We start from the raw sequence: 26,062 nt of genomic DNA on the forward strand, positions 1-26,062 counted from the left end.
GATCTCGGGAATCTTCTTTGCTACAATTTCCCAATTTAAGTTCTTGGACGATTGGCTTTGCTTGAAGTAATGCATCTCGCAAGTCCATTGGGCACATTGCTTCAAGATGGTGGTGGAGTATTCAAGCCATGGCAAAACTTGGATTCTTGCTGCACAATATCCATAGGCAATGCGTATTTTTGTAGGATCACAAACTTTGAGTAGTAAGCTTCGAGGCTTAATTTCAGCTACTTGAGCTTGAAGAATTCATTCATCTTCAATGTCTAGTAGGTTGGTAGAAGGTATCATTCGCGTACAGTATCTTTCAGCTGAGCCTAAGTGACAAGAGCTTTAGAAACACCTCGATCTTTGCACCATTGTTTCCACCATATCCGAAACCTGTCCAACTGGTAGAAGCAGTTCTCGATGCAAAGAAAAAATCATCCATTGACTCAATCCATATCTCTGCATCTGTTGCGACCTCTATCCCTTCTCCATAAAACTTGGGTGACTTAATTTAATTGAGAAGGAATTTATTCTCTTGCATGTAAGCATTCCTGGGTGCAAAAGGTGCCTTACAATCAAGCCATACCACTTAGGCTACTCTATTTAGAATATGCCTACGAACCTTACATTAATCAATCATGCATCATTACAAAGTTTCGCTCTGATACCAATTGTAATGTACCCACCTATCGATCGTCCAAGCATGTTTTAGCGGTCCATCGAGAAACGAATCTAAGTATTGCTTTTTGGCACTCCCATGGAATGTTCCGAGGTTTTTCACCTAGGGTTTCCCGAGTCTGCCTCGCAATGGAACGTTTGTGGCCAGAACCCACTAGGATCGACCTGAAATCTGGGTTTCTAGTGGTCAAGGTCTCGTGACAATGTTCTAACGTCAGGTCTTGGACATCCTACTTTACACAGAGATACCCAAGCCAAAGCTGACCCATATTGCACTTGGTTCAAAGAGAATGGGAAATGAGAGGGATGCGGCGCTCAACCTCTCTGCCCATAGAGCATAGTCCCATTCAGATCCCCTAAAACAATATGAGTCAGGCTCTAACCTATCAATACCTAAAGGTCGAAGGACGATAAAACCTTGTGAGAAGCCTCCCAGTTCTCTGGGACCACCCTACCATAGGACAAACACGTCAGGGGTTCCACCCACTCACTTCTCTTGATAGCTTTAGTTTTCTAATTAAGTTCTACCACAATTATGTGTGACATTTAAAATTAGCGTCATTAATTAAGCCTTTTAGGGAATAGGATTTGTTTGCGTAATTTATGGCACAAACACGAGTACAGAGCAGGCAATCCTTTCATAAAAAGTTCAAATAAATTCCTTAACTTATCTTCACGTTAATCATTGTCTCCTGCCCACATAGGAGAAATTATGTATCCCTTCTGTCCAATAGAATTACCTAGTCCAAATCACATGGCACCATAATTTCTATCCTTTATCTAGAAAAGAATCTTCCAACGCCCTAAACATTGGGTTCACGGTACTCTACAACTCCGTCCTAGACTCAACAAGGGGTGTCCAGAGCTCCACTGACCCCAAGCGGTCTAGGAGTGAGACACAATTTCTATGGATGGCCTTTTCACCACTCGACCTTCAGCCTGTGAATTGAGTAATGCCCTCTTGGGTTGAAACATTGCGTGACCTTGGAGATGATCCACTCATGTAAAATATCATTTCTTAATTAATTTAGGAATCAAGCATAATCTAGGCAATCAACCTAATATCATCTTCCAAGAAAACATTCCTTTATTTCCATGGCAACTTGTCATCACAGACCCCTGCCATGCATTTACGATCAAGCACAAGCACTTGGAATAATCATCCAAATCACATCGTAACAATCAGTTTAATGTGAAAAACATTTAAGACGATGTTTATTCAATCAACAAAACAATGATATTATTTTCCAACATTGCAAGAATGGTCACGATAACCTTCCATGTCATATTCGCTCTCTCCCTTGGGATCAAGAGTGGTTCTAAGTAAGATTTACTTAACACACCCTTCTTTCAACTAAGGTATATGTTAAAGTTTCAACATTGTACAAGGCCTAAGTTCGATTAATCTCTTACATTGATCGATAACCCAGCCTTCGTCAACAAGTACAAAAGCATCGGTCTTTCCTTTGACTTAGGGTTTCCTAATCCTTGAGCTCTTCACTTGCCCTAGAGTTGTTGTTGCATCTAGGCCAACCCCAAATAGGATTGATAAACATACTTGCTATTGGACGGTCTCAAGGTATTCTTAGTCTTAGTCCTTATGGTCGTTGTTGTGTTAACTATGCACATTATCAAGATCCTAATGAACTAACAGATTTGAGATTGAATTTCCCCTAGGCTAGATTACTTATCATGCAATCTGTCAAGCGTGCAAGAGCTACAACATACTTTTAGTGTGGAGAAATACCCATCTAATTATTTTCACGGAAAGGAGAGTCGACAATACCTTGGAATACTATTAGGATATGTGTGAGTTTATCGCACGACATCTAATTTACTTGTCTTGGTACCCGTGCTTTGCAAATTTATCTTTCAAATATTTGGGATGAAACCTATCCCTTTTGCATGACCTATTCTCATGTGGCATCTAACGTACCTTATGCAAAAATCAAAACAAGCTTCTTATTAATTTGAAAATTGATTACTTACAATTGGTATTAGATTTGGATTGGCAATGATGCCCTTGCCCAAGGCTTTTTTGCTCATTGTGGGTTTACCATCGGTGCATGTCATCCTCCACTTGGGAGCCATTCCTGATCTTAGTCCCCCTTAGATGCAAAACACACTAGTCTTCCACGCCTTGTACTTGATTAGTGGGGCCAATTGGGGGAAGGAATTAAGCTGTGGGTTGGGTGACAATCTCGTGGGAATAGATAAATGCATGTGTCCATCCTCTTAGGAGGGGAAAGGGAGGAGACCCTTCTAGGAGGGTATCTCTTTCCTTCTCTGTCACCTCTCCCTTTCTCTTCCTCTCTCTCTCTCTCTCTCTCTCTCTCTTCCTTCTCCTCCTTCTCTTCTTCTTCTCCTCTCTCTCTTCCTTTCTCTTCCTCTCTTTCTCTCTTTCTCTCTTCTTCTTCTTCTTCTTCTTCTCTCCCTCCCTCCCTCCCTCCCTCCCTCCCTCCCTCTCTCCCTCTCTCCCTCCCCCTCTCTCTCTCTCTCTCTCTATATATATATATATATATATATATAGCATCCTAGCCCCTTCCTTCATTGTGATTGGGTGGTTTATATAATGGGGGAGAGGTGGTAATATTGGGGGCATGGTGGAGTAGTTGTGGTAGTGCTGCAACGAACTGGGACAAGTGGTTTTGGAGGGGTGGTAGGTTTGTGGCCTCCCTCTCATCAATGTCGTCATCCTCATTGCCTTCACCATGTCATCCTCTTCCCCTCACATTCATTGCTGATGGCGCCATCTTTTTCACTCTATCCCTTCCCCCTGTTCGCCACCTGTTGTCGGCAATGACAAGGGAAATTTCAATTAATTTCTAAGGGGGGGTTTGGTTCCTACACGGGCAATTGAGGGGGGAGGAAATAATACATGAGTCCTCTATTGAGATTTTTGCAATCACACCTACTTAGCCTCTTTGTATGGAGTAGTGTGGGCTCAGGACTAGAATCCTATAAGCAGAATAGGAGAAGTGCTACCATCCAGTTCCTATAAGGCATTCTACTTGCTCTCTTTTTTGATGCAATGTCATAGTACTTCTTCCCTTCAATAAAGTCTCTGTGTCATTGTCAATCTATACACAAGATTGTGTTTATGATTCCAAGCTTCCATCTTGGAACTTAATTCACTTGTGTAACAGTCACTCATGGGAAAGCTTTTGCTTTTTTCCCACATGAAATTTGATGTGTTGATCCTAGGGTTGTGATGTCTATGGTTATTTTTACAATTTCACATATTCCTTGGAATCTATGGCCTATTCCTATGCCTAGGGCTCACTTGCCAAAATTCCTGGAGATTTTGAATGAGTGGATCAAGATGGAGATTCTAGAACCATATTTATCTCCATATTCTAATAGAAGGTTCACAATTCCTAAGAAGAATGGGACACTCAGCTTCTTACAGGACTTACAGCCAGTGAACACGGTCACCATTTGAAATGTTGGTGCAGGTCCTATTGTGGATGATTTTGCAAAAGCTTTTGATGGACGTGCTATCTATTCACTTGGTGATCTTTATTCTAGTAATGATCACTTCTAGCTTGCCCTTGAGAGGAGAGATTTGACTATGATGAAGACATCATAAGGTCTTGTCCAAATGTGTATGCTTCTGCAAGGAGCTACTAATTTGGTTGCTCATATGATGAATGGGATGGACAAGGTATTATGGGATTTTATTCCAAATCTTACCATGCCTTTCATTGATGATTTGTCTATTAAAGGATGTTTGGAGAAAGAGAAAGACGAGACTTTAGATGATCATGGATGCAAGTTCTTTGTGGCTGCACACATTAGAGATGTTGAGAGGATTCTTTGCAAGCTAGAGGAAGTGAATTTGACCTTGTTAGTGTTGAAGTCTATTTCTAGTACTAGAGAGGTTTTTATTGTTGGACATATGTGTGGATATTGTAGCAGGAAGCCTTCTCCCGTGAAGCTTGATTCCATAGAGAAGATTGCAGAGACTTACTCTTCTACTTTGGAAGTTTGCAGGTTTCTTGGAGCTTGTGTGTTTTATCTTATTTGTATTTCTCATGTATCTCATATTGCAGATGATCTCTACTAGCTCTTGAGGAAAGGGCAACATTTTTCTTGGGAGATGAGACATACTAGAGCGATGCTAAAACTCAAGAGATTGTTGAGAGCTGCTCTGACCCTTCGAAAAGTAGATTATGAGTGTGGAAAACCTATTCTACTTACTATTGATACTAGTCTTATCAGCATTGGATGGGCTATTGGCCAAGATGATGCAAATGGGAATAGGTATGCTTTTTGGTTTGGGGAAAAATTCCTAAACGAGTGGCAGAGCACAAGTATCCACAGATTAAGAGGGAACTCTTGAGTTGTCACGACTCTCAAGAATGATAAAGAGTACTTCATTGGTGTTGATGTGGTAGTTGAGATTGATTGTTTTCCTCTTTTAGGTATGATCACGAGTTGTTCTACTCTAGATATTACCATGCTAACGTGGATTGGGTACATTAAATCCATGAATCACAAGTTTAGGTACATAGTAGGTAAAGACAACCCAGAGCAGAAATGCTTTTAGGGTGAGGTATGATGACATGGATTTTTCTTGCATTGATGATGTTGATGATGGGTTTGATATTTTAGCCATGCATGGTGATCATATTTTTCATGTACTTTCTTTAGAAAGCTTTGATGAGTCTTTGTATACATGAGAGTATTTACAGATTGGTCGTTATTTGAGTACCATGTCTAGTCAGGATGGATGGACTGATGCAGACTTCAAGAAGATCAAGAGAAAAGCTTATGGTTTCTTCTTGCAAAGTGGGCTACTTTGGAAGCATCCAAATAGCAAGGAGAACATCCATTGAGAGTTGTATGTGACGATAGAGCTTCACAAGTGAGAATCACGAAAGAGTTTCATGAAAGTCTTTGGGCTGGACATAGAGTTGTTTGGGTGACCTATGAGAAGATTAAAGAGTGCTATTGGTGGAGAGGCATGTACAAAGATACTAAAAATTTGTTGAGACATGTACTGATTATCAGTTGTTTTCTTTAGTGAGGCATAGAGATGAGCTTCATCCTACCTACCCACTATCTATTCACTACAAGTGGGTTCTTGATTTGATTACTATGCTTGTTGGATAATGGCAGGTGCATTACATTCTTTTGGCATGAGAAGATATTACAAATCAAGTGGAAGGAAGAGCATTAAGGACAAAGTCTACTTCAGTGGTTTGTAAGTTTGTATTGGAGGATGTTATTTGTAGGTATGGATGCATTGGGAAAATTACTGCAAATAGGGGTGAGCTGGATGCTGATGAGACTAGGGAGTTTTTCTTTTGCCTTGGCTTTAAACTTGCTTTGACTTCATCATATAATCCATAAGGCAATTGGAAGAGAGAAAGACGCCATCCGCCGATTGTGAAAGCCTTAGCCAAAGGATGTATTGGACGTGTCAAAGAGTAGCCTAGGTTGTTGCCTTATGTCTTATGGGCTGATTTCACTACTCACAGTGTGACTATAGGATATATGCCAGCTGAGTTGATGTATGGGCAGAAGCTAGTCATGCCTACATAGACTTGCACACTTAGTTGGAGTGCTTTACCATGGCAGCAAGGAGAGATGACTAGAGAAGATATTTTGTCTCTTCATATTCATCAATTGGAAAGAGGAGCTCTAAAGATATTGAGAGAGTTGTACAGAAGCTCAAAGAAGCTAGAATTCGTAGTAAAAATCGATTTGATAGCAGACACAGATTGAGACCTAAAGAGATTGAGGAGGGAGTTTGGGTGTTGATCTATGAAAGTAGCCTAGACAACCAATATAGTTCTATCCGCAAGGTTTCAAATCGATGGTTTGGGCCTTATTTGGTGCAGCATGTCCATGACAATGCTACGTATTCCTTGGTAGAGCTTGATGGCTTGGCCTTGCGGATTCTGATTGCAGGAAAGAGAATCAAAGTATTCAAGAGAAGAGATGATGCAGCCTATACACTTGAAGAGTTAGATGATGAGATTTATGATAGACTTAGACTTGAGCTAGGAGATGATGTTGATGAGGATGTGGATTTTACAAATGTTTTTGCAAAAGATGAGGACATTGCATTTGGATTTCAAGCTTGGTGGTGATGAGGATGGGTAGTTGTGACTCATCTGGAGGATGTGAAGTTTTGGAGGGGGGTGAATGTCGTGACGCTGCACGTCCACAACTACAAATGTGAGGGTGGAGTTTTTTGCCAAGAATTTGAACACACTAGTCAGCATGATTAGGAATTTATTTTCCATTGTGTGTGTCTTTTTGTTTGCATGACGCAAGAGCACAAGTAGTTAGGCTAGGCAAAATTTATTCAGTGCATTCATAAAATTTTGTATGGAAGCATCATTTGAATGATTGCATTACATGGTTTTTAATTTGCAAACCACATGAATGATTGGGCACATAATTCTCTTACAAAGCATATCCTTGTTTGGTCACGATGCATAGAAAAATAAGTTCATATGAAGGTATCCATTTTGAAGACTCAAGGACATTGAGGAACATGGATTTTGCCTCTTACTCAAGGAGAAGACTACTCTAGTTAAAGATGTGATTCTCTACTCTAGGAAACCACCATACAAGGAAAATGGTAACAAAGCCACTTCTACCCATTGTAAAAGAACATGACATGAAGTTGTCGCTTGCTATCATAAAGACAACCCCATGAACTACATGAAGAATGGACACAATAGAAAGCAATGCCAAAGTGACCAAGAAAAATCATGGAGCATGCCTCAAATAAGTGAGAACATGTCTACACTACATCTTGGCAACAACGATTCGTGAAATATTGTTTGAGTCCATTATTGCAGGCCCATTAGCTGAAACAGAATCAACTCCAAGAGAAAGTAAAACTCAATGACCATGTGGTAGCTCAATGGATGCTAGTATCATGATACAATGCGATGATTCAAAGTGTTCTGTATGGAAACACATCAGTTGTGTTCTCATACCTGAAAAGGAGGGAGTGGAACATGAAATACCTTCATCCTTTTATTGTGACACACTACAACAGAAACGAGGCATAGACGCGTATGTTAGATGCGCAAAGTTGGGCGCGTCTATCACAGCGGCTATAAGTGCGTGTAAACGTGCGTGTAAATAGACGCGAATTTTGCGTCTATATATCCACACAAATAGACGCTAATATAGACGCGCCAGTAGACGCACAATCATTTAACCACCTAAAATAAGTAGTTCACATAATTAAAAACCAAAGTTAATAAGTATTTAACCACCTGAAATTGATTCTTGAGCATGCACATGTGTGCATGATAAAAACCATAGAATTAAGAATAGACATTGAATCATTGAATTAAAAAATAGAGTTAATAATTACTTTTTCATTGCTCTCTAATGAATGGCAGTTCGTCCAGTTGACAAGCCTGATATAAGTAATTAGCGGGAAGCGACAGAAACCTTACAATTAGTAGCAAGCATTGCAATATGTATCTCGTAATTTCTCTACGTACTTGAAGATGATAAAAGATACTTCCTTTTTATTATGGAAAATTCAATTTAGCTTTAAAATTGACTATTGATTCTTGAGTATGCACGTGTGCACATGATAAAAACCATAGAATTAGGAATACACATTGAATCAATAAACAAATTAAGTATGTTACAATGAATGATCCATCTCATCTTCAATGAGATCAGCCCTTGCTAAACTATCTACTTCTAGGTCTATGTTACCAAGAGGTAACGAAACAAATAAGTCTATCCCACTATCAGATGTGTTGCTATATTGCTCAATAACTTCATCAATATCATCGACAATCACATTATTGTCTTCTTCTGCGTTTCCTTGAACATCCTCGCGAGGTTCATCTTGTACTATATCACGCATATCATCCATTATGGTGTCATCATGCATATCATCATTAATTGTTGGATTGTCATCTGCTATCTCCATGTCGGTAATATTACCATATATTGGTTTTGAACGATTAGATATAGGGATGACATACCACCATCGGTTATTGTTTACCATTGGATGATACACAACCTGTATTTGAAAAACAAAAGCAAAAAACTTAAGTACTTATTATATTGTGTATATGTATCACATGTATACATATAAAAAAATTAGCCTTTGCATATATACCTGCTCGCATTGTTGAGGTAGTACTAATGTGTCATTCTTGTTTTGGTGAAATTTTGTAGAGTCAATGATTACAAAACCACTTGATGACGTCTGATTGTGCAATGCTCACCATTTGTTACCACTTCTTTAAACCACTTCACATCTAGTACATATATAAAGAATCGTCTGAAGTCAAGCTTCAAAATATCTTGGATCAAGCCACAATAACCTTCCATGGTACCATTGGCATCCTCGAAGTGAGCAAGGACACTACAATCTTGGGTATTTCTCTTTTCATCTATACGTTGAGTTCGAAGATGTTTACCCTCACACCAAAGTGCATTGAATAATGTGCACTAGTAGTAAAAGATAAAAGATCAAACATGTCAATTATTTATATAAAATAAAACTTATAGAAACAAATTAATTGATAGTATGTCTCACCTTTGATAAGCAACCTCGTGCGTATTCCCACTCTTCTTGAGATATATTAATTTCCTCCTCTTTTTCCATTCTTTCCATTTCCTCATGTAACCAATCTATATCAATATAACGTGGGAGCGCATTTAGATGATCTGGAAATGAGACATTACGTCCATATCTAGTGCGAAATTCTTATCTTTCTCTTTTTCTTCTTGCCCTTGCTTCATTATATAGTGTCACCCATTTGCTCATTACATCACTATTGAGCACACAAAAACTATTTAACTTACGAAGTTCTTCGTTTGTTAGCACTTTACTCATTCCTTTTCCTTGAGGTACTATAGAGGTCATCCTCAAGTCTTCATCATCTTTCCATAGTTGTGGTTGAGAGGGATCCACTTCAGCAAGATATTTAGAGATATAAACAAGGGATGATTGCACTAACCAACCCTCAGCCATGCTTCCCTCAGCTGTGCTTTTTGCCTCAGAAAAATTTTCAAGGTTTTCATGAAGCGCTCAAGAAAAAACATCCACCTTACATGAACTGCCCCACAAAGTGCGATCTCATCAATCAAATGTACGAGTAAATGTAATTGAGTAGTTAAAATGGATCGAGGAAAAATTTCCTCCACCAAACAAACCACCTCAACAGATAATACTCGAGCATCTTGCAATGTGTTTGGATCAATTTCCTTCGAGCTCACGTATCTGTCAAGATGTATGATGTGCTTGTTTATTTTTGTGTAGAAATTCAAAGATATATAATGAAAAAATACAATGTATACACACCTCACAAGCTCTCCCATCTTGTAAATGATATCACGTACATCTTTGGATACACAATGGGATATGCTAGTAGGAAGTACGAATTGAATGTAAACAATATTCATAGATCAAATGATTAGTTGAGGAAAAAGTCATCATACCCCAAAGTTTACACATAGTTACTCCACTAATTACTATATTCATGGTTAGAGATACCCTTACTTGAATCATTTTGTGCCAATTGTGGGACTTCAAACCAGATAGTTGCTCCACACCTCTTTTCTTTTTCTTTATGAAGGCTCCCTTGAGACATCTCATACATCCTGTGGGTGTTCGAAAGCTATATATTTGTTCCTTCACTATTTTTTCCTTGTTCTTTGACAACGTCCAAGGTGCATGGGGTAGCTCAATCTTTCCTTTGGGTCCAATGCATGGCCAGGCTCGTCTCATGCGACCAATGTTATGTAAATCCTCCCTTACATTAACTGAATCACGAGCCCCTATCAAGTGATCCCATAATGTAGATACAACATTTTTGAATATGTGCATGGGGTCCAATAGGTGATTGATCTTGAGTTCAATCCAGTACGGAAGAAAAAAAAATATAGAGAACCTAATAAACAAACAATATATTATGTAAACAATTCATCATGCTAAATACTTTAAAGTCAATCAAGAGAAATGCACTTCTTACCGACTCATACCGAGTGGAGGGTGGCTGTCGGCATTAATCCATCTCTCCTTCCAATCTCGAATGGTTAGAGATTGTGGAGTCATTCCATTAGTAGGGAGAACATATTTGGGATGGTCAATAGGAAGAAATCGATGATGATTGTCGTAGATAACCTTCTTTAAACGTGATGGCCTAGAGGAAACTAGAGAGGGACCGCAAATAGGACATGCATGATATCCTGACATGGTTAAACCTGAAAAAACAAGTGAATTAATAAAATGCAATTGATTCAAGTCTTGAATTTCAAATATAGAGTTATATACATGTACCTGAACACTCTTTGTATCCTGGAAGGTCGTGCATGGTCCACAACAACATGGCCTTCAATGTGAAATCTCTAGAGGATGCAGATGCACTTGTATCTTGCACCTCAATACCTTTCCATAACATTTCTAACTCTTCAATCAAAGGCTCTAAGTAAATGTCCATGTTTTTTACCTTTTGCTTTCCAGGAATCAGAAGGGACAACATCACATGTCCCTTTTTAATTGCCATGGATGGAGGAATATTATAGTTCACCAATACCACTGGCCATACACTGTATGATATGCTTTTGATGCCAAATGGATTGATTCCATCCATACCTAAACCAAATCTCAAATTTCTTGGCTCTTCTTTGAAAACGGGCCACAAATTATCTATATGTTGCCATGCCGGTGTGTCTATAGGGATCCTCCATTTTCCATCAATTGAATGATGACTAGCATACCATGACATGAGCTTTCCAATAGGCTTACACTTGAACATAAGTTTTATACATGGAACAATCGGAAAATGTCGCAAAACCTTAGGAGGCACATCCATTAACTTCATTTCCACTTCGTATCTTGATTCGCCACAAACAGGACACTCTCGTGCGAACTCATGAATCCCACGAAATAAGACACAATCATTGACACATTGATGGATCTTGACATAATCGAGGCCTCCCAGAGATGTCAAGTAATGTCTTGCTTGCTCTCTCTTAGTTGGCAATTTGTTTCCTTTTGGAAGCATTTGTGATAATAACCTACATATATTTTTAAAAGTGAGTTAAAAAACCACCAACATATATTTCTATCTGATTTCAAAATAGAACAATTAATATTATGATTCATAAGCCAAACTGAATTGATACCTACTTCAATAACGCATCCAAACTGACATTACTCCATCCATAAATTGTTTGCAAGTTAAGTATCTCGAGGGATGCACGAAGAACAGAGTACGTACAACCTTCATACAATGGAGTAGATGATGTTACATATAGTGGATCATCTGGCTTTGTAGAGTGACCTTCTCCCTAGACTGGTTGCGAAAATAGATGGTGTACCATGTTGTCCAAAATCTCATCCTCTACGACTTGATGGGGCATTTCATGAGGGCTACTATCATGGTCATCAGTCTCTTCTCTTCTTGAAGACTCTGCCTCCTCGCGTCGACGTTTTGCAGCCTCTCGACGCCCGGGAGGGAGCATCTGAGGATGTGGCACCGCATCCTGCTCAACCACAAAAGGGAGTTTCATGTACGTTGATATATAATTCCCGTAACATAGACATGCAATCTTAGTGGTAAAAAAAACAATGAATACCGGTGATTTTTCTCTATCCCATTCTCCATATAAGCTGAGGTGTGACATTGCAATTCGACATGCTCGAAAAATACACCCTCGACAAGGATCACACATGCATTTAATTTTTCGTCGTAGCCATGCATCTCAATTATGAAGACGCAATGTTTCATCCTCACTTGAGGATGTTTTCATTGACTCATCAGCTTGCACTGCACTAGGTGATGACGACGTCGACATGATTAAACCTAATTCATGGCAACATCAAAATATTTGTCATTCATATGTTTACATAAGATCTCAATTTTAAATACACAAAAATCATCATAAATACATTAAAACTTATGATAAGAATTCACTATCAAAACTTATCCTAAAAACAAAAAATTATGATAAAGCCCAAATCCGCGTCTATATCCGCGTTTACCTACGCGTCTATATTAGCGTCTATTTCCGTGTCTATTTTTGCGTCTATACTCACGTCTACCCGAACAATAGACGCGCATATACATGTAAAAATAGATGCACACGTCAAAATTCAAACCATACTTAAATCATTTCTTTTCAAACTGCACCTTTCCTTTCCTGTATTTTTTGCAGTTCTGAAGCTTGAGTTTAGCTGACATGTAGTCTCTTCATGCCTCACCTCCTCATGACTCACCTCTTCTTTCATTTCAAACACACAAGAAGGGAAAAAGGAAAGCCAAGGAGAGGAAGAAAGAGAGAACAAGAAAGAGAAGAACAAGAAGAAGCAGCAAGCATCAAGGGAGGGTAACTTACGAAGGAGAGGAAGAAGGAGAAGAAGAAGCGCCACCACCCGCCACACCAAACACCCAAGGTGAGTCTCCCTCTCTCTCTCTCTCTCTCTCTCTCTCTCTCTCTCTATTTCTCTCTTCTTCTCTCTGCTCTGTCTGTGTATTTAGGATTTGTGATTCCATTATGTATTGAATTTTGTAAATCATCAATGGCGGTCGTCGGCCTAAAATCAGCTGACCGAGCGCGTCTGATAGCGTGTCTACATCTCAGTGTAGATGCAGATATAGACGCAAAAAATGTTTCATCTCATAGCATCTGAGGGCGCATCTTAGTGCACGTGTGCTGGCGCCTATGCTCTACAGTGTACACGTGATGATACACGCGCTGCACACAAGGTTGACCTGCAGTCTACATGCGATTATACACGCGCATTGACCTTGAATGTGCGTTTGACAATGCGTTTGTGCTGCATCTTAGATGCGCAGATAGGCGCGCTGGACAGAAGGTTCACTTTGGAGTGCGTCTGAGGGCGCGTCGAACCTGCAATTTAGACGCGGGGATACACGCGCCAGGTCTCCCAGTTCTGATAGTAAACAATATATTTTTGCAATGATGAATGTGACCAATCCCATGTTTGTGCTTATCAGTTTTCTTGTTTAAGAGAAGCATTAGCACTTGTAACAATTCTGATCTCAAAACCGCACTTCTCACGAGAACCTCCTCTTACTAAAAATCCAAATGATTAAATTGTTAGTATTATGGAATTTCTTTAAATTATTCCCTCCTTCCCCCAGCCGACTGTTGTGCTGGGGGAGAGGGAGGGAAGGCAGGATGACTAAGCATCCATGTTGGATGCCTGAGGGGGGGTGAACCCATGCAGGATGCCGCGTGGGGGAGGGAGGATCCCCTCCCCTCACCTATATAAACCTTATGGGAGGAAATGAGAGAAGGAGGAGGATAGAGGAGGCCGTCAGACTTCTGACGCTACCATAGAGGAGGAGAAGGTTGTATGTCGCCAATCATAGGGTGGTAAGGCTGACAGAAAGGAGATAGTCGTGAGGAGGAGGAAGTACGGGCCGCCATTTACGAGAGAAGCTGAGGAGGGTCGTGAGGCTGTGCCGTTGAGGAGGGAGTTGTGAGGCTGAGTGTGAAGAGGTGAAAGAGGAGGAAGGACGCCTAACTGTGGAGCCGCCATGTTGATGCGCTGTGAGGAGGAGTGGAAGCCGCCAGTCGAGCTGAACGCCGCCACCCAGCTGCCAATCGAGCTACTGTCGGTCGTTGCTGATGCCACCTTCCACAAAAATTGCCCTTCTACTCGCCCACGTGGTCTTCATCACGTCCTAGAAGCTTCTTAGAAGCTTCTTGGGAAGCTTCTAAGGGGGGGGCTCTCTAAGCCCCCTTTTCCATTGCCCCCTTCTCAAGCGGTCTTTATAACCCCCCGAAATTAAGCCCTTTCCCTTTGCCTCCTCTAGAATTAAGCCCTTTTCCCTTGCATCCCCCAAAAGCTATTCTGCCAGTTGTAAAGTCCCTCTTATGGACTTTCATAAGCCCCTTCCCAAGTGGTCTTTATAACCCCCCGGGATTTAAGCACCCTTTCCCCCCTTGCATCCCCTATAAAGCCCACCTTAGCCCGGGTTTTTAAACCCCCTTCCCCTAGATTCACACTAGCCCGGTTTTAACCCCTTTCCCATTGAATCTTCTTTAAGTCCACTCTACCCTCCGGAATTAAAAGCCCTCCTTCCTATTGCTACTCCCACAAGCCTATTTTTCTAACCGGTTAAAAGGCCCTTCCCTTTTGAACCCTCTGAAAGTCCAAAATTATTTCTCCTCTTAAGCTTCGTAGTGGAAGCCTATAAGGTCTTCCCACTAGTTCCCTAATACGTCTTTCCAGGGCTTTGAAGGAGAGGGAGCTACAAAGCACTTCCCACTCGATTTTCCTCATAATTTCCTTAAAACCTCGAGATTTTTAAAACAAAGAAGGCCCAAGCTCCGAACCCTAAGGCCTTCTAAAGCCCAATTCTGAAAGATGGTGCTTCGGTCAAGGAAGCCATACCGAAAAGGGAATTTTGCGTACAAGGGAGAACGGGCCAAGATCGTAAGATTGCGGCCAAAGCAAGAAGGTCGAATTCACGATGGCCCCTAAAAAGGCAAAAGGCGCAACTGCAGGAGGATCATCTCCTAACATTCATGTGGATATTTCACCGAACCCACAAGTCCAGGTTTTCTTCCTAATTTTAGTTTACGTCGAAGTATTGCAATTGTGCATGGGTAATTTATGGAATTAGGATGCACTTTTATGATTGAAATACATTGGCTATTTTAAAGGAAATAACTCACGAATGAAGATTGGTCAATTGTATTTTTTTAAGGGATGAATGAAAGATGTTTATGCATTTTTAGCAAGTGGCTTCTGTGCATTGCAAAGTAACGAATCTAGAACAAACAACAATTATCATTTACAAAGTCGGAATTATTATAGTACACCTTTGACTATGCATGGAAAGATTAAATCACATGTCGCATTATTAGACGAATCTTTCTTAGTAATGATTCATTAAAGAAGATTGCTGACAACTGTAGGAATTTGCAAGGCATGGAAATGATTCTAGGGCTGCATGAAGTAGGTTAAACTCTAGTCAATTGGCATAAATCTCAATCAACTACATAAGTAGTTAAAGAAAGGTTGTGTAATGCTCATTCTCAGCGTACGAATATTTCATTCAGAAATGAAATTAGGGAAAGATTGCATGGTTCGTTTTAACATAAAACCCTAAAGACTTGCCCTCATTCACGGAATGTAGGGACAATAGGACACACTTGCGAGAAACGATCTAGGGTTTTTACCCTAAGGATCACTCGCTAAAAGAATGAAACTCGATTTGGATGTGGACCTTTAGGACCGACAATATCGACCTAGTGCAATCAGGAACAGATTGTTATGAAGATATCCTAACCCTGTTTCCTATCTAATCATGATTTCATGATTAGACAACGCCATTCGATGGGTAAAATAGTCCCATGATTTTGATGCGACACTCGCGCAATAGGTTGCAGAGTCGCATAATCTTATGATTTGATCAAAAGGGAATGGCCAATTCCTCTGAATGAGATTGACAGATTCTTACGCTAGTTTATCTTGCAAGAGGATAAATAATCATTGTGATATAGTACCTTTCTTGGGTAAAGTAACCAAGATACGAGGATTAGATATTTTCTTGGAAGCAAAAGACCAATTAGTAAATTGGAATAACATATTTACTGTTAATAGAACTTAAGGTATTGGTTAAGTTGGATTAGTAGGGTACGGCCCTAACCCAAGGATATAGGGTTAACAAACAAACCCTTGGGGATCTTGCCAAGTCGCAATTGATCCTGGATCGAGTGCTGGATGCATTCGGAGAGAAAGATTCACTCCTTAGCAATTGGCCAAATAAACGACCACTGGAATTGATTGTGCTTGTAATAGTTTAGAAAGCACTGTTTGCATTGTTTGCTCAAGGAACTAAAGGATGAAAAGATATCTAATGCTTCAGGTTGAAGGCCTCAAGGGAGAGGCAGCTTCAGTTACCCCCGACTGCCTGCCTAACCCTAACCAAGGGGGTTGTTGACCGTGCCAGGAACGTGGACCGAACCCGCCACGAGAGGTCTCTCCGTTGAGTTCTACTTGGAGCAGGAGGACACTTGGGTGCCAGGGGGGCTCTGGCCGTAAATCCCTCGCCTTCCGAGTCCTGCACAAGAGGCTAACGTGACTCAGGATTGGATCTCGAGGCCCGCATACTAGTTTACGGGCGGAAGCTTGGAATAGTGATCCCTGGGGATTACTGGATAGCCTTCGGACATATTATGGACAAGCCTACAGGCGGAAACTCCTTGTATTTCAAAGATAAAATGATGAAATGTTAAAAAAAGAACTTGCTTGATATTCTTTTTCTATGTCACGTGATAAGATTACGTGAAGGAACCAGTGCTTAACAGGATTAATTAAAGAAGCTGATTGTTATATGTCAAATTAATGTGTTAGATAATTACATAACTAAAACAAACTGAGGAAAGTGCGGAGGATGGGCCATGGGTCCATCCTACGGTTGGGTACTCCCGGTTAGCCGGAAACTTTTCTCAAAAATCTCGAGGAACAGCGGGATGATCATCATCATCAAAACGAATAACGAGAGCGATGACCTAGAGTTACGTCTTACCTGATTTACACTATTTTAGGGGAACGGAATGGGACTATGCCTTATGGCAGAGAGGTTGAGCCTTGCATCCCTCTCGTTTCCCATTCTCCTTGAACCAAGTGCAGCGTAAATCCGCTTCGGACCTGGCGTTTCTGCATAAAGTAGTTCGCTCGGGTCTGACGCTAGTTGCTGTTAGCTAATAACCAATCAGGAAAACCCTAATTCCGGTCGATCCTAAGTGGGAACGGCCAGGATACTTCTGCTACGTGGCAGATGCGGGAAGACCTAGATTGCAAAACCCATAACATTCCATGGGATTGTCGGGCAGAGTTTTTCTAGACATCCTTTCCGATGGACTGCTAAGACGTGTCCTGGATGATACTAGTGGACACGTTACAGTTGGTATCAGAGCGAACCAACAAAGGACTTGTTTTTAAGAAATTTTAATAAGAAGAAGTAAAGCAAATGTTACTGTCCCAAACATTTCCTTACTTTCAATGTTGTCTTGCAGAATTATGAAGCATGGAACAGGTTCTTAGCGTTCTGAGTCATGTTTATGACCGCGATGCATTCCACGGATTATCGACAAAGGGTTGAGATGATGAACATCCTAGACCGCATTTACAATCCATCACCTGTGTATGTGGAACGGAGATGGATGGGTGTTTCAGGGATCTATTACATAGCTGCCCATCGACCTGCGTACCTTCAAATTAACTTGAAGAGAATCAAGTGGATGGAGGATTTGAAGATCGTGAAGCTGTTCGTCTTTGTTGAGGCTCACGCAAACGCGACCCTATAGGTCGGGGGTCGAAGGGTTAACCAGAATAAGTATGTGTACAGGGAAGTGATTCAAAGAATCCCTGCCGACCGAATCAAGGTTTTGGGACGTCATGAGAAGAATGGATATCAAAGGAAAAGATACCCTAATCTTCCAATGAACTATCGATTCCTGAAAATCAATGACCCCAATCCGTACTACTACTCAGTTCCTATAGCTGAATGCAACAACATCTTATTCTCCTCGAATTAATGTATCAACTTGTTCCATCGCCCCAAGAAATAATTGTACCTCGAAAGGGCTATGCTGATATGAATGGAATAAAACTTTTTTTTAAATCAACGATTGTCTTGACTGTGAATATTGATAAAGAAGTAAAGTGATTTGGTCATTGGCTAAAGGAATACGCGGACATAGTTCCTGAAGAGTTAACAGAACTCCCGCTTCAAAGTGAAGTAGATCATGAGATCAAGCTAGTAATAGGAGCTGCGCCAATTGCGAAGAGACCCTATAGAATGTCTATACCGGAAGCAATTGACCTGAAGGAACAACTCAAGCAACTGCTAGATCAGGGCTACATCCATCCTAGCAGTTCACCATGGGGAGCACCAGTACTATTCCAGAAAAAGAAAGATGGAACACTTCGACTATGTATTGATTACAGAGGGTTGAATCAATCAACAGTCAAGAACAAATATCATATTCCTAGAATAGATGAGCTTCTTGATAGTCTTCAAGGTGCCAAGATCTTCTCTAAGATTATCTTAGGTATGGTTACTATCAGATAAGAATCAAGGAAGAAGATATCCCAAAGACGACCTTCAACACTAGATATGGACACTTTGAGTTTTAGTTATGTCATTAGGGCTTACGAATGCACCTGCCACCCTCAATAGGTTAATGCAGGATATCTTTAGACCATATCTTGATAACTTCGTGCTCGTCTTCTTCGATGCCACTTTAGTCTATTCCAAACAGGAAGGAGATCATGAACCCCAACTTCGGATTTTCCTTGAGACAATAAGGTCACACAAGCTGTATGATAAGATGACGAAATGTGCATTCCTCAAACATCAGATTGGTTATCTGGGATTCATCATATCAGCAGAAGGAATCTCAGTGGAGCCGGCCTAAGTCAGAAATGTTCTAGGATGGCCTAATACTAACAACTGTCAAAGAAATACGCAGCTTTCTTGGATTGACAAGATGGTATAGGGTCTTCATTTTTTTTAAAAAAAACTATGCTTTGATTGCAACACCTTTGACAGACTTACTGAAGAAGCAAACGTCCATTGCATGGTCAACTGCCGAATAAACTAGCTTTGATAGGTTGAAGCAAAGTTTGGTATCAGCACCGATCCTAAAACTTCTAGACCATAGTAAGGAGTTTGAGGTAGTAACTGATACTAGCATGCTTGCCTTAGGATGTGTGCTCATGTAGGAAAGTCATCCTATAGCATAATCTTCAAGAAACTGAAGAGCCATGAAAAGAATTATGCTACCCATGATCTTGAACTTTTAGTTGTCAAGCTTTGGAGACACTACCTGGGTAACAAGTTTACACTAGTGACTGATCATAAAAGTCTCAAGTGGAACTTTACCTAGAACAAGCTCAACATGAGGAAATGTCAGTGGATTGAAGTGCTGGAGGAGTATGACCTTGAGATCAAGTACCGACCTGGAAAGGAGAATGTAGTTGCTGATGCACTTAGTCGCAAGGCATTCCTTAATTCACTAATCTTGCAAAATCCATCAATAGCTAGATCTCTAGCTACAAAGGTGTCCATGCCAAACAACCCAATACTTGAGCTAGCTAGAGAAGAAGCATGCCATGATCCAGCCTATCAAAAGATGCTAAGGGAAATCTCTATCAAGGACCAGGAATAAAAGCTACAGGCTAAGTATCATGAATTCTCTGTCAATAGTGAACTTGTCTACTATAGAATGAGAGCATGTATACTGGCAAGCCAGTCACTTAAGCAGAAGATATTGTGCGAAGCTCATGATTCCCCTTTCTCAGGACATCCTGGCTATGCCAAGACTCTCAATGTAGTTAGGAAGAGCTACTATTGGAAGAGTCTTAAAGGTGGCATTCTCAAATATGTCAGTGAGTGTTTGTCTTGTCAACGTATTAAAATCGAACATGTCAAGATGCCAAGGAAGTTGCAACCACTCGACATTCCCCAAATGAAATGGGAATTCATCAGTATGGACTTTGTTGTTGGCCTACCCCAAGTTCAGGGAGGATACCACTCCATCGTGGTTGTGGTTGACATGTTGACTAAGGTTGCATACCTTATTCTGGTAAAGACAAACTATAAAGCCTCAGACATTGCAAGGTTGTTTATCAAGGAGATATTCAAGCTACATGGGCTACCCAGAAGAATCATTAGTGGTCGTGACTCTCTCTTCACATCACACTTCTGGAGAGCTATCTTCGAAGCCATTGGGACTCAACTCAGTTTTAGCACAACTTACTATCCCCAAACTAATGGCCAAACAGAGCGAGTCAATCAAGTCATCGAGGATATGCTTAGGACACACTGCTATCGTGAGCCAAAAAGGTGGATTCAATACTTGACTTTGGTTGAATTTGCCCACAATGCTTCTTACCAACAAAGCATTCAGATGACCCCTTTTCAAGCATTGTATGGTCATGACTGTCGAAGTCCCCTAAACTTCTCAGATCCAACCTTGAGGGTTGAAGCTTCAAGGCAGATGTTGGAAGAGATGGATGACCAAATAAAGTCAAGAAGAGAGGACATCCAAGCCACCAAGGATAGACAAAAGGCATACGTGGACTTGAAGCAACAAGATAGAATCTTCGAGGAAGGAGACATGGTCTTCATTCGCGTACGGCCACAGAAGAGTTCTCTATCCTTAGGAGATTGCAAGAAGCTAAGTCCAAGGTACTGTGGACCATACAAGATCCTCAAGTGCCTAGGACCTAATGCTTATAGACTACAACTCCCAGAGAACCTAAAGGTTCATAATGTATTCCATATCAGCCTACTGAAGAAGTATGCACCTAATCCTAACCATGTACTCAATGACCAACAAGTTCTAATTCCTAGTCGAGGAGTCCTTGAACTAAGGCGTGACAAAATCTTAGATGTTAGGAAGAGACAACTGAGATCCAGAACCTTGAGAGAATACCTTGTCCAGTGGAAAGATTATCCCGAGGAGGATGCCATTTGGATAGAGGAGGGAACTCTCAACCATCAATATTCCCAGTTTATCTCGAGATGGGGACATCTCGATTCCTCCAAGGGGGAGAGAATGTAACAATTCTGATCTCAAAACCGCACTTCTCACGAGAACCTCCTCTTACTAAAAATCCAAATGATTAAATTGTTAGTATTATGGAAATTTTTTTAATTATTCCCTCCTTCCCCCAGCCGACTGTCGTGCTGGGGGAGAGGGAGGGAAGGCAGGATGACTAAGCATCCGTGTTGGATGCCTGAGGGGGGGTGAACCCATGCAGGATGCCGCGTGGAGGAGGGAGGATCCCCTCCCCTCACCTGTATAAACCTTATGGGGGGAAATGAGAGAAGGAGGAGGATAGAGGAGGCCATCAGACTTCTGACGCTACCATAGAGGAGGAGAAGGCTGTACGTCGCCAATCAGAGGGTGGTAAGGCTGACAGAAAGGAGATAGTCGAATATGAGAGAGAGTACAAGGAGAAAATAATTATCTCAAACTTCAAAGGAGAGAACCCTTCACCCACGGAGTTGGAGGAGTGGTTTGACAAGTTAGAGATGTATTTTTCCCTTTACCCAAGGCCCGAGAATGCCAAAGTAAAATTTGCAGCCCTTCATCTAGAAGGCTATGCTCACACTTGGTGGAGATATATGGCGAGGATGGGACATGACTTCTTGTCTTGGGATGCATTGAAAAATGCTATGATTGAAGTCTTTGTTTCCCCTATTGAAAAAGAGCGGTTAGAGAAGAAGTGGTATGCACTTGAGCAACGTGGTCTCTCGGTTAGAGAGTACTCAAATCAGTTTTTGAACCTTTCGATGTATGTTCATGGGGTCTTCGATAGTGCCAAGTTGAATAAATACATATTTGGTTTGGAACCTATTCTTTCTTTCGAAGTTGGAGCCATGAATCCTACATCCCTACAAGCTGCCATTCAATTGGCTGAACGTTATGGGCAGAAAAACAAGGGTTTTCAGCCAAAAACAGGGCATTCTTTTCAGCCTACGCAGTTCCCAAGGACATCAGGCCATTATGGGCATGCTAAAACTGATTTTCAGCATATTGGAAAGCCATCAAATACTTTCAGCAATACCTATAGTAAGATACCCACTTTTCCTACTGTTTTTGGGTCAAAACAAAGCAGTAATTTCAGACCTAATGCTGAAAATAGATTTGATGGAAAGAGAACTGATATAAGTTGCAAAATTTCAGCCCCAACTCAAGGAAAACATGTATCGAATGACAAGCTCAAAGATATGTATGCTAAAGGACTATGCTACAAATGTGGAGAGAAATGGTCACCCGATCATAAGTCCAAATGCAAGGCCAAAAATATGAAGATTAGCATGATCATCAAGGATGATTCCGATGTTGAATCTATTGAAGGAAGCTTGGCTCAGCTTGATGTCACAACAACTCAAGAAGAGGCGCATGAAAATGAAGAGAATGTCCATGATGAGTTCTATGATCCGATGGATGGGTTTCCTTTCGACCCGGGCGGTCATTATTTGGATGATGCATGGACTGATTTACATCCATCGCTATGTGCCATATCAAGTGATGCATGGAGTGGTTCAAGAGGGGATAATACCCTACGCCTTAAAGGTCAAATCAAGGGAAGGACCGCTCATATACTCATAGATACGGGAAGTACACATAGCTTCATTAATGCTAAGTCACTCAATGGGCTGAAATTGAATACGCATGAAATGCTTACATCACTCAAAATCCAAGTGGCAAATGGAAATTTTGAGAAGAGCAATCAATGATGTCCAAATGTACCTATCAACCTTTCCCCATTGTGCACTACATCGGTGAGCCTAATTGCATTAGAAATGGGTCCCATTGATATAATACTTGGCTGCAACTGGCTGAAATCTTTGGGCAGATTTACCATGGATCTCAACAACATGGAAATGGAGTTTAAATGGTGTGGACAACAAGTAACACTACATGGAGCTGAAAAGAAAAGAATGGAGATGATCAGCCCCAAGAAGGTTAAGAAAGAAATAAATGCAAAGGCATGTATGTTCACCATTCTTCTTTCTAAGATTGAAGAGGATCAGCCCTCTTCTCCTACCAACAATATGGACCCATGTCTTTGTAAATTGCTGAAAGAATATGATGATATTTTTTAGCCACCTACCTCTCTTCCTCCCAAAAGAGAAGTGGATCATCCCATTGACTTGCTGCCCAATACAAAGCCCATCAACAAACCACCATATCGCCTCTCCAAAGTGGAAAGAGAAGAGGTAGAACGCCAAGTCAAAGAGCTTTTGGAAATGGGTCTCATTAAGGCAAGCCAATCACCTTTTGCTTCTCCAGTCCTTCTTGTGAAGAAGAAAGATGGCTCCTTTTGAATGTGCATTGATTACCGCGATCTGAACAAGGTCACTATTAAGAATAGGTATCCAATACCTAGAATAGATGATCTCTTAGATGAATTGAAGGATGCCAAGGTGTTTTCCAAAATTGACTTGAGATCGGGATATCATCAAATACGCATGAAGGAAGGGGATGAATTCAAAACAGCCTTCAGGACGGAGAGGGGTCTTTATCAGTTTATGGTTATGCCTTTTGGGTTATCAAATGCTCCAGCCACATTCCAATCTCTCATGAATAAGATACTTCAGCCATTGCTCTTTAAAACAGTTTTGGTATTCTTTGATGATATTTTGATCTATAGCAAGAATAAAGAAGACCATTTGCAGCATGTAAAAGAGGTCTTTGACATATTGAGGATACACAAACTGTTTGCCAAGGCCACTAAATGCTCTTTTATGACAAAGGAAGTTGAGTACTTGGGTCATATAGTGGGAGAAGATGGAATCAAAGTGGATCCTAAGAAGGTTCAGTGCATCAAAGAATGGCCTACACCAACCAATGCCACTTCATTAAGAGGTTTCCTTTTTTTGTCATCCTTTTACCGACGGTTTATGAAGAACTATGCTCATGTTGCAGCTCCTCTTACCGATCGGCTAAAAAAAGAGGCCTTCTTTTGGGATGAGATCGCTGACAAGAGCTTTAATGAGCTGAAGCAATTGCTTGTTTCAGCACCCATACTAGTTTGCCCTGACTTCTCCAAGACCTTTACTATTTATGCAGATGCCAGTGGTAGAGGTTTGGGAGCAGTTTTGGTACAGGAGCATGGTGTCATTGCATTTGAGAGCAGAAAATTTGATGACAAAGAGAGAGAGATGCATTTTATGAGCAGGAGATGCTTGCTATTTTACATGCAATAAAGAAATGGCACCACTATGTAACATGTCTCCTAGAATCATCCCGGACACGTCTTAGCAGTCCATCGGAAAGGATGTCTAGAAAGCTCCGCCCGGCACTCCCATGGAATGTTACGAGACTTGCGATCCAGGTCTTCCCGCGTCTGCCACGTAGTGGAAGTATCCTGGCCGTTCCCACTTAGGATCGACCTGAATTTGGGTTTTCCTGTTTGGTCATTAGCTAACAGCAACTAGCGCCAGACCCGAGCGAACTACTTTACGCAGAAGCGCCAGGTCCGAAGCGGATTCACACTGCACTTGGTTCAAGGAGAATGGGAAACGAGAGGGATGCAAGGCTCAACCTCTCTGCCATAAGGCATAGTCCCAACAACGTAAATTGGGTAAGAGGTACCTCTAGGTCATCGTTCTCGTTATTCGCTTTGATGATGATGATCATCCTGTTGTTTTTCAGGATTTTTGAGAAAAGTTCCCGGCTAACCGGGACCACCCATCCATAGGACGGACCCATGGTCCATCCTCCGCACTTTCCTCGGTTGTTTTAGTTATGTAATTACCTAACACATTAATTTGACATATAACAAACAGCTCCCTTGATTAATCCCGTTAAGCACTGGTTCCTTCACGTAATCTTATCACGTGACATAGAAAAACAATATCAAACAACTTCTTTATTATCATATCATCATTTATCTTTGAAGTACAAGGAGTTCCGCCTGTAGGCTTGTCTATAATCCGCCCGAAGGTTTTTATCCAGTAATCCGCTAGGGATCACTATTCCAAGCTTCTGCCCATAGACTAGTATGCGGGCCTCGAGATCCAATCCCGAGTCACGTTAGTCTCTTGTGCAGGACCCGGAAGGCGAGGGATTTACGGCCAGAGCCCCCCCTGGCACCCAAGCGTCCTCCTGCTCCAAGTAGAGCTCAACGGAAAGACCTCTCGCGGCGGGTTCGGTCCACGTTCCCGGCGCGGTCAACAACCCCCTTGGTTAGGGTCAGGCAGGCAGTTGGGTGTAACTGAAGCTGCCCCTCCCTTCAGGCCTTGAAGTATTTATATATCTTTTCATCCTTTAGTTCCTTGAACAGACAATGCAAACAGCGCTTTCTAAACTGTTACAAGCACAATCAATTCCAGTGGTCGTTTAGTTGGCAAACTGTTAAGGAGTGACTCCTTCTCTCCGAATGCATCCCGCATTCGATCCGGAATCAATTGCAACTTGGCAAGATTCCTATCGTCCTTGGGTTAGGGTCATACCCTGTTAACCCAACTTAACCAATACCTTAGGTTTTATTAATAGTAAATCCCGGCGGCCATGTCGCTTTAATTTATTGATTAATCATTTGCGTCCGAGCAAATACCTAACTTCCCTTAACTTGGCAAATTTTCCCTAATGAGGGCGATGTAACAGGATGACTAACCATCCCCTTGCAAGTTAAACTTGCGCAAGAACCTGCCAACCTCATTCCAAGGATTGGCAAAACTTTCTTGTGATCGAACCACAAGGCTATGCGACGTTGCAACTTGTTGCACAAGTGTCGCCTCCATTCCAAGAGATCATTTCACTTTTGAATGGTGTTTTCTGGTCAAGAATTATGATTAGACTCGAAGTAGGGTTTAGGGCGTCTTCTCACTCACCCAATCCTAATTGCACTAGACCGACAACGTTCGGTCCTAGGGATTCCAACTCA

The sequence above is a fragment of the Lygodium microphyllum genome, chromosome 16 (genome assembly GCF_053477565.2).
Source record: "Lygodium microphyllum isolate KBCC chromosome 16, Lygodium_microphyllum_v1.1.10, whole genome shotgun sequence".
NCBI classification, from domain to species: Eukaryota; Viridiplantae; Streptophyta; class Polypodiopsida; order Schizaeales; family Lygodiaceae; genus Lygodium; species Lygodium microphyllum.